Source organism: Nematolebias whitei, chromosome 11 (assembly GCF_014905685.2).
Source record: "Nematolebias whitei isolate Nwh7 chromosome 11, NemWhi1, whole genome shotgun sequence".
Classification (NCBI taxonomy): Eukaryota; Metazoa; Chordata; class Actinopteri; order Cyprinodontiformes; family Rivulidae; genus Nematolebias; species Nematolebias whitei.
In genome coordinates, this window is record NC_056508.1 from 3,736,905 (window position 1) to 3,744,309 (window position 7,405).

General features: G+C 43.9%; 1 protein-coding gene across 1 annotated transcript in view; it reads left to right on the plus strand.

Annotated features, from left to right (window-relative positions):
• The window catches only part of LOC119416589 (Ig-like V-type domain-containing protein FAM187A), a 178,727-nt gene that overhangs the window by 2,585 nt on the left and 168,737 nt on the right, over window positions 1-7,405 (plus strand). The gene's annotated exons all lie outside the window — the stretch shown is intronic.

Here is a 7,405-nt window from a genome sequence, read left to right on the forward strand (position 1 = left end):
ATAGTAATGATAATAAAAAGAGAGTGTTATTTCAATTGATTAGTGCAGGACACACTTAGAAGTCTCTGGATGAGCTTAATTTGTGTTTCTGGACTCAAATCAATGAAATAACAGTTCCTGTCCCAGGAAGGTCCAGGTTTTGACCTGAGGCTTAGTTGACTACAGTCCCCCCTTTGGAAATCATCGCCTGTCCATGGGGATGAATTCCAACATGAACTTACGCCTTCGAATGTCCTTGAGCTTGATGTAATCCAGCAAGGAAAAACAAAAGTCAAAGAAGGTAATCCCACAACGGTTTAGGTAATTCCATAATGTTGTTGGTAATTCCATAATGTTGTTGGCAATTCCATAATGTTGTTGGTAATTCCATTGTAGCAATGCTTTAACCCCTTGGAAACAAAGTCTGTAATCCATTGGAAAAAGTCATATAATCCATAACGATAAATCCACAACGAATGGAGGTGTTGATTGATCAGCATACAGAGGGGTTCCCTTGGATTGAACTGAAGATGCGGCCACTGGATGCAGGTTGGAGACCAACGTCAGGATTGTAGGTCTCCTCCAGCGAAGGTCGTCGCTGGGTGACGTCCAGTCGGTGCCGTTCTGGTTCAATGTGTCATGCAATTATGTGGTTTAAGGTGGGCTTATGAAGGGGATTTTACATAAGGCCTTAACCTATATGCACCTGGTGTGTAAGCTATTATGATTGGGAACAGCTACAGCTACCAGTTAAGGGGTGGAACATGCTGAAAAGGGTAACTATAGGGATTTATACCTATAGAAGGGCATTCCAAACTATTTTTCCATTCCTAACTTGGTTTAAGTTAGCTTTACATGGCAAAATATAGTTTGGTTCAATTGTCTGTTGTCCTTTTAGACGAACGACTTGAGATTGGGTGTTTGGTTTCCCCATAAATGTTTTTGGAGTCTATGGCGAGACTCATCAAAAAGAATTAGCTATCCCCCCGAATAGAATTGTTCGAGTAGGCTCGGCATAAGCGTTGTGAGACCAATGTAGATTATGGTACTTAAGGTAGCATTAATCTACATTGACTCCGCAAAGATTAGGTTTTAACGAGTGAACTGCATGTTGGCATAGTTAAAGTCCGTTACAGTCTCCAACTAAAATACATACAAAACTCATTCTTACCTCAGAACAATACCAAAAACCAATTGAACGATGTCTCAACATCGACAAAAACAGTGACTAAGCAACCAGTAAAACAACGTTTCAACATTGACAAAAGTAGTGATTAAGCAACTAGAAAACTACGTTTCGGTGCGCCACTCACTCTGAATGTCAGATTTGATCATGTTATCACGTCTGGTAACATTACCCTAACTGGCGTCACCCCCCTTCGGTCATGGGAGACCGCGAACACGGGTGAGGACGTCGCTCCATGAGCTAAAGTTAGGTTGTCCTTGAGTAGTTTTAACTGTTTGCGCAGCTGAAAGAGGACTTTAAGGTCTGGATCGGAATCCAGTCCGCCTTTCGATGGAGTGTATTTGTCTGGGTCAGTCAGATACAGTATCATCGAGTTAATTGCAGGATCTAACTTCTGAAGTTGGATGATGTCTGGGTCAGTTGAAAATGACTTTTCATATTTTAAAAGAACTTGGCGAAGTTTGTCCCTTTCTTCTTCAGATGTCAGAGTGTCGGCTTGGGCGACCACCTGTTCAATCTGTGATGAGACTGATAAGGGTTCTTGCTCTTTGGGGAGTTCCAACGAATCCCTTTCTGAGTCGTCGGACCTGTCTATGGGTAAGACACCATAGGTTTGAGGTCCTTGGTCGACGTCATAGCACGGTGGCGCAACTGGTAGAGCTGCTGCCTCTCAGCCAGGGACCTTTCTGGGTGGAGTTTGCATATTCTCTCCGTGCATGCGTGGGTTTTCTCCGGGTACTCCGGTTTCCTCCCACAGTCCAAAAACATGCATGTTAGGCTGATTGGTAACTCTAAATTGTCCCTAGGTGTGAGTGAGAGAGTGAATGGTTGTTTGTCTCGTTTGTCTCTATGTGGCCCTGTGATGGACTTGCGACCCGTCCAGGGTGTACCCCGCCCCTCGCACAGTGATTGCTGGACATGGGCACCAGCGACCCCCGTGACCCAAAACGGAATAAGCGGGTAAAGAAAATGGATGGAAGGATGGATGGATGGATGGATGGTCGACGTCATCGGTTGAGAAAAGAGCTATGGCCTGTGTTGGTTTTGTGAACCATACTGGCCCAGCTTCTTGACTCGGTACCAGGTCATCTGGGAGTCCTCCCAGAAATGGAATGCCTAGTTCAAAATCATGAAAATCAGTGGAAATCAAACATCCTAGCATAGTGTTTTTTTGGGATCAGCACCTCATCCGTGCCTGTGTTACACACAGCAATAGATGTGGTCCTAGAGTCAAGGCTCACTTGGTTCGTGGCTTCCACGGACAGTCCCAAGTTGAAAAACGCAGGAGAAGGTTGAAAATATGCCTGTTTATGGCTAATAGCTTGTCCAGCTACGATGTGGATTTGCACCATTAGGTTAATCACCTGAGGTGGTACTGTGGTGGTTTGGTTGTTAGCAACCTGGCAGGCCTCGGGAATGGTCTGCCCAGCCTTAAGGTTTGCTGTGTCTAGCACAGGAGGATCCTTTGTGGCTGGTTTTAGGGACCACAGCACCTTGTTGATGGTGTCCACGTGGACACCCAACCTTACCAAAATGTCAGAGCCTATGTAGGTTGCATATGGTAAGTTTTGGATCACGAGAAACGGGTGAACCAGTTCTCGTTGGTTCCAGTTTAGTTTTAGGTTAATGACTCCTTCAGCGGTCATTACCTGTGAACTATTGGGAACTAATGGAAAGCGGAAAGCTTTTTTTAATTAGTTCTAGACCCACGTGTTTGTGAACCAAGGTTACATAGAAAGCTCGGTTAATTGCTGATTTATCTGTCCAAAGAGACAGAACAGCATCGTCAGTGTGGGACCCTTGGATCTCTACACCTTTAACTACCAGTGGTAGATAGTGTTTGGTGGACTCTGACTGCTCCAGCTCACAGAGGAGGCTGTCTTGTTGGGTCAGAGTTTGGATCACCGGGTGGGTCTCTTTGGTTTCACATGATGTCAAAGGAATACTCACCGGGCTCGTGTCCTCGGCTGAGGAGTCCTTTGCGCCTTCTGCGGTACCTGCTGTTAGGCAGTCTGTGTTACACTCCGGAGGCATTTGTATTGGCAGTGGTTTGCTCACCTTGGCCCACATCGTCTGATCACCATAATCTATAATCGCGTCGAAGCGATTTATAAAATCCTGGCCAACCAGAAATGGGTATGAGTCAACACCGGACACGTGTACCGGGTGGTATAGTGTCATTCTGCCAATCTGCATGTGAACCATTGCTATAGCTGTCAGGGTTGTCCTCTTCTCTGAGAGACCCTACATTTCTATAGCACATTCTGTGAGAGGTATTACCCTGTTAACACTGCTAGCAGCTGTCCTCAGCTCCTCGAACAGTTTAGCTGACATAATTGTTATGTCCGCCCCACCGTCCAGAAGTGCTTCATGTGTGAGGACACCTTCGAGCGTTACTGACAGGTATGCCTTCTTGGCGACCCCCCTTCTGATAAAGTTACACAGAAACCTCTTAGGTTTTTTCTGACGTTTCTTCACATGTTCAGCCTTGTCTGTGTAATCTTGGTTTGTCTGAACCGTCAGCACAGCAGTAGCTGTTTCTGAGTGTTCAGCTTGCGATGACTCGTCATCGTTTGTGTGTGAGTTTACCCCCCCTTCTTCCGATGAGGGGTTGTTGGAGGCAACAACAACAATGTCTTGGTGTGTTCCACCGACATCTGTGATGTTGTCATTCGCACCCTCAGATTTAATAGTGATTACATCACTGCATAGTGCTCCAGGTTGGTTTCCCGTGTCAGTGTGTTTCAAAGTTTCTAACAACCTGAACAGTTTCTCTGTCTCTTCTGAGCTCAGAGGTGTAGGGCCTTGTTTCTGGAAACTTTGTGATTTTTTCGCCTCGGTTCATTTCGTCCGAGGTGGAGGAGGGATAAGTACGTCATTTGGGGGTTCCTTTTCGGACTTCCCCTGATAATATGGGTCACCTTGGTTCCCATATCTTTTCGTCCTACGCACACCCCACTTACGATAATCACGTTCATCCTCTGAAAGAGGAGCTTTTTTGTTCCAGCGTGCACCTTCATGACGTGGATTGTTAGTTTGAAAAGACTGCTTTTTCTCACCTTTCTTAGGAGGGGGAGGCGACGCACGCCGTCCTTCCAGTTCTAGCGAGTGGGGTTTAACCTTTACACCAGGAAACACCTCTATGGGCGTCTTAACATGAGAACATGCCTCAAACACATTCATAGCACACTGTTTAATCTCATTGATGGATTTTTCTTTGAAATTAGCCATCATCTGTACTGACATTTTAATGTCAGTGTGGAGATTTTTGCTGAAAACAAATTTAAAACCTTCTTCCTCCTCCATTCCGGTTTCATTTCTGTAACCAAAATAAGCTTGGAAGATTCTTTTGTAATAAACCTTTGGATGTTCATGCTTCCCTTGCGTGACCTTGTCTGCAGCTGGGAAACCACCAGGCCCCATGCAGGGGTCGTATTCCCTGATCAAAGCTTCACACAGAAGGTTGTAATCCCTTCTCGTGGCATCAGGTTGACGCTCGATGAAGGTGAACACCTCTCTGTCCGAAGTGAGCCTTATCAGACTGATTTTATCCTCAACCGTAGCATTAGGATAACCACTCAGTCTGAAATCTAAGTCATTGAGATATGCCTTCGTACCAGTTGAACCCATTGGGCCAGGTACAAAGCGTTGTACATATTTTGAGATTTTTTGCAAATCCGAAATTGAGAGCAAAGGCTGTCTTATCGGTATCGTAGGAACCAAAATGTCACGTGGAGGTGTGTCTCTACACACATGTGGAGGTGGCAGAATGGGATTAAGAGCAGGAGGTGCACCAAAATCCTTCTGAGGTGATGGCGGGTGACCTGGACTCTGACCTTGGTCATCTTTGAGTTCCAGACAAGCTCGCCCCACGTCAGAAATCTTATTTGTTGATGCGGCTAGTTTCTCCTCACAGGCTTTTAAGCGTTCCTGTGATGTTTGACATTCACTTTGTAAACGCACGCCTTGTTGGACTAACGCCTCCTTTTCCAATCTGCATTCGTTCAGAGCTTCTGATGTGAGCTACAACCGTTGTTGTAACGTATCGTTGTCTGAACACAGTGCTTGGTACTGAAACTCTCTATCCCTAATCTTCTCCTCATATGAGTGAGCTTGTAATGACAGCTGATTTTGTGAGAGCTCCCTCTCACGTTGTAACTCATGTGCACTGGTCTCCTGATCAAAGTTAGACTGTGCCATGAGTCTGAGGTACTCCTCTCTTTCGCTGTTTAACCTTATTGCAAGGTCATCAGCCTTGTCTACCACAGCATAGAATGATGCTTTCAATAAGAGCGCCAATTTAGCCAGCTTGTCATAGCTTGACTTTGTTCTGTCTGTAGAGGTCACACTCTCTGCAACCTCCTTCAGCTCGTCCAATAACTCTTTTGAGTTCATGCTGTCCACCTGTTCACCATATGGATGTAAGGATTCTATGAGCAGCGTCAACGCTCCCTCTAACCAGTCCTTCATCTCACAAGGATCAAAATCCTTTTCTGTCACACCTGCCATGGTTATTCACTGTTCAGCACTTATCTGGTTAAACAGTTGCCAACTTCGGATTATTTTAACAGGTAAATATTTGTATTCAAGTGTCATGTGAGTTTCACACACTTTTTAGCTCTGGGTTCACTCAACAGTACTGTGTAAGCCACTTCTTCAAATGAATGGGCACCTATTCGTAGGTTTTACCCCAATGCATGAATATTTTTAAGTAAATGCCTCTTTCTGGCAGTGTTACTTAATGTGCTTAAATCAAACAGATACAAGAACCAGGCCTTTTCCAGTGTTCATTTACTCAAAAGCACTAAAAATTAAACAAACCTGCAATTTTTCTAAAAGTCTCACGGCAACTTTAGTTTTTAAACGCTTTTTAAGCAGTTTCATTTACCAGAATTTGCTATTTAAAACAGTTACTCATAAACCAGGTCGTGTTAACAAAAAGAAAAGAAATATATGAGAGGAATTATCAGTCTCCTCTTTAAGGAAAACTGTTATACTCCTCTTTTCAACAGCAGGTGGCGGTGTAAGCTTATTTATACCAGCAGGAGTCTATGACAACTTCCTGTGGATCGTTCCGTTGACATCCGGTTGTTAGCCGTTAGCTTAATTAGCATCTGCCAAAAATCGGTCACATCAGCGGTTTCTGAACGGATTTAAAGCCTAAACGTGGCGTCGCTTTAACAAACACGTCTATCTGCATGAACACATGAGTTTTGTGGGAACAGTGGCAGCTCCATTTAGCGATTTTAAACACAGTGGAGGCTTCGGTTGAACCGAGACTCATTTCTGGGGTCACGTGACTGAATCAACCAATGATCAGAGCAGCAGCGGGGGTGGGTTTTATAATCTGACATCAGAGGAAGTGACGACAGACACGTCACTCGTCTCTCCAGCGAATCAGAACGTTTCAAACAGTGGTTTTCAACCAATCATGCATCATGATTTCAGCTAGCGTGTTAGCATTAGCCTGAACATTCCGGTCAACTTTCGTCTATTAACCTTCAAAAATGTACAGTTTTACTGCTACAGATGTAACGAACACTTCAACAGTGGCCTGAGTCAGCGCCCAGTTTCAAAACAGCTTTCCATCCATTTAAAGCAACTCGTTCAAAATCAGAACCGAGCCGGAACAGAACCCTCTTCTGTCACAGATTAAACAGAATAAAGCGTTTTACCACAAACCCAGCTTCAGTTACACAACAGATGTACAAATTTCAGCTTTTAAAATGAACACATTGACGTTACTTTCAGCTCTAAAAACACCACAGACTGAAAACATATCACTGTATTTTCTCTGAACCCCACAGCTGCAAAACACTGCGTTTCACAGTCAAACAGAAATCTGCACTTTTAAGCTAATTTCAGTTAAGAGCAGATATGCCAACAAGTTAAATTCAATTGTTACACGAATAACACAGTCCATTTCATGAACCGTTACGGGCCACCAGTTGTAATGAATGATACCTGTCTGATATTATCCATAATTTAAACGGATTCTTTCATTTTTCTGGACTGAGTTCTATAGTGCCTTGAATGATTAAATGTGGACAGAAACGTTTTAATTTCTGACTCACCACCAACAGTGAGTCGTTTATTTTAAACGATTTAAAACACATCACACATTTACAATAATTGGCAGATTGATTACAATTAACACAGCTTAATTAATGAGCTTTACAATGAGAAATCATATGGCCATGATTTCTTACTTGCAACTGAAAACAACAGACATTTCTGAAA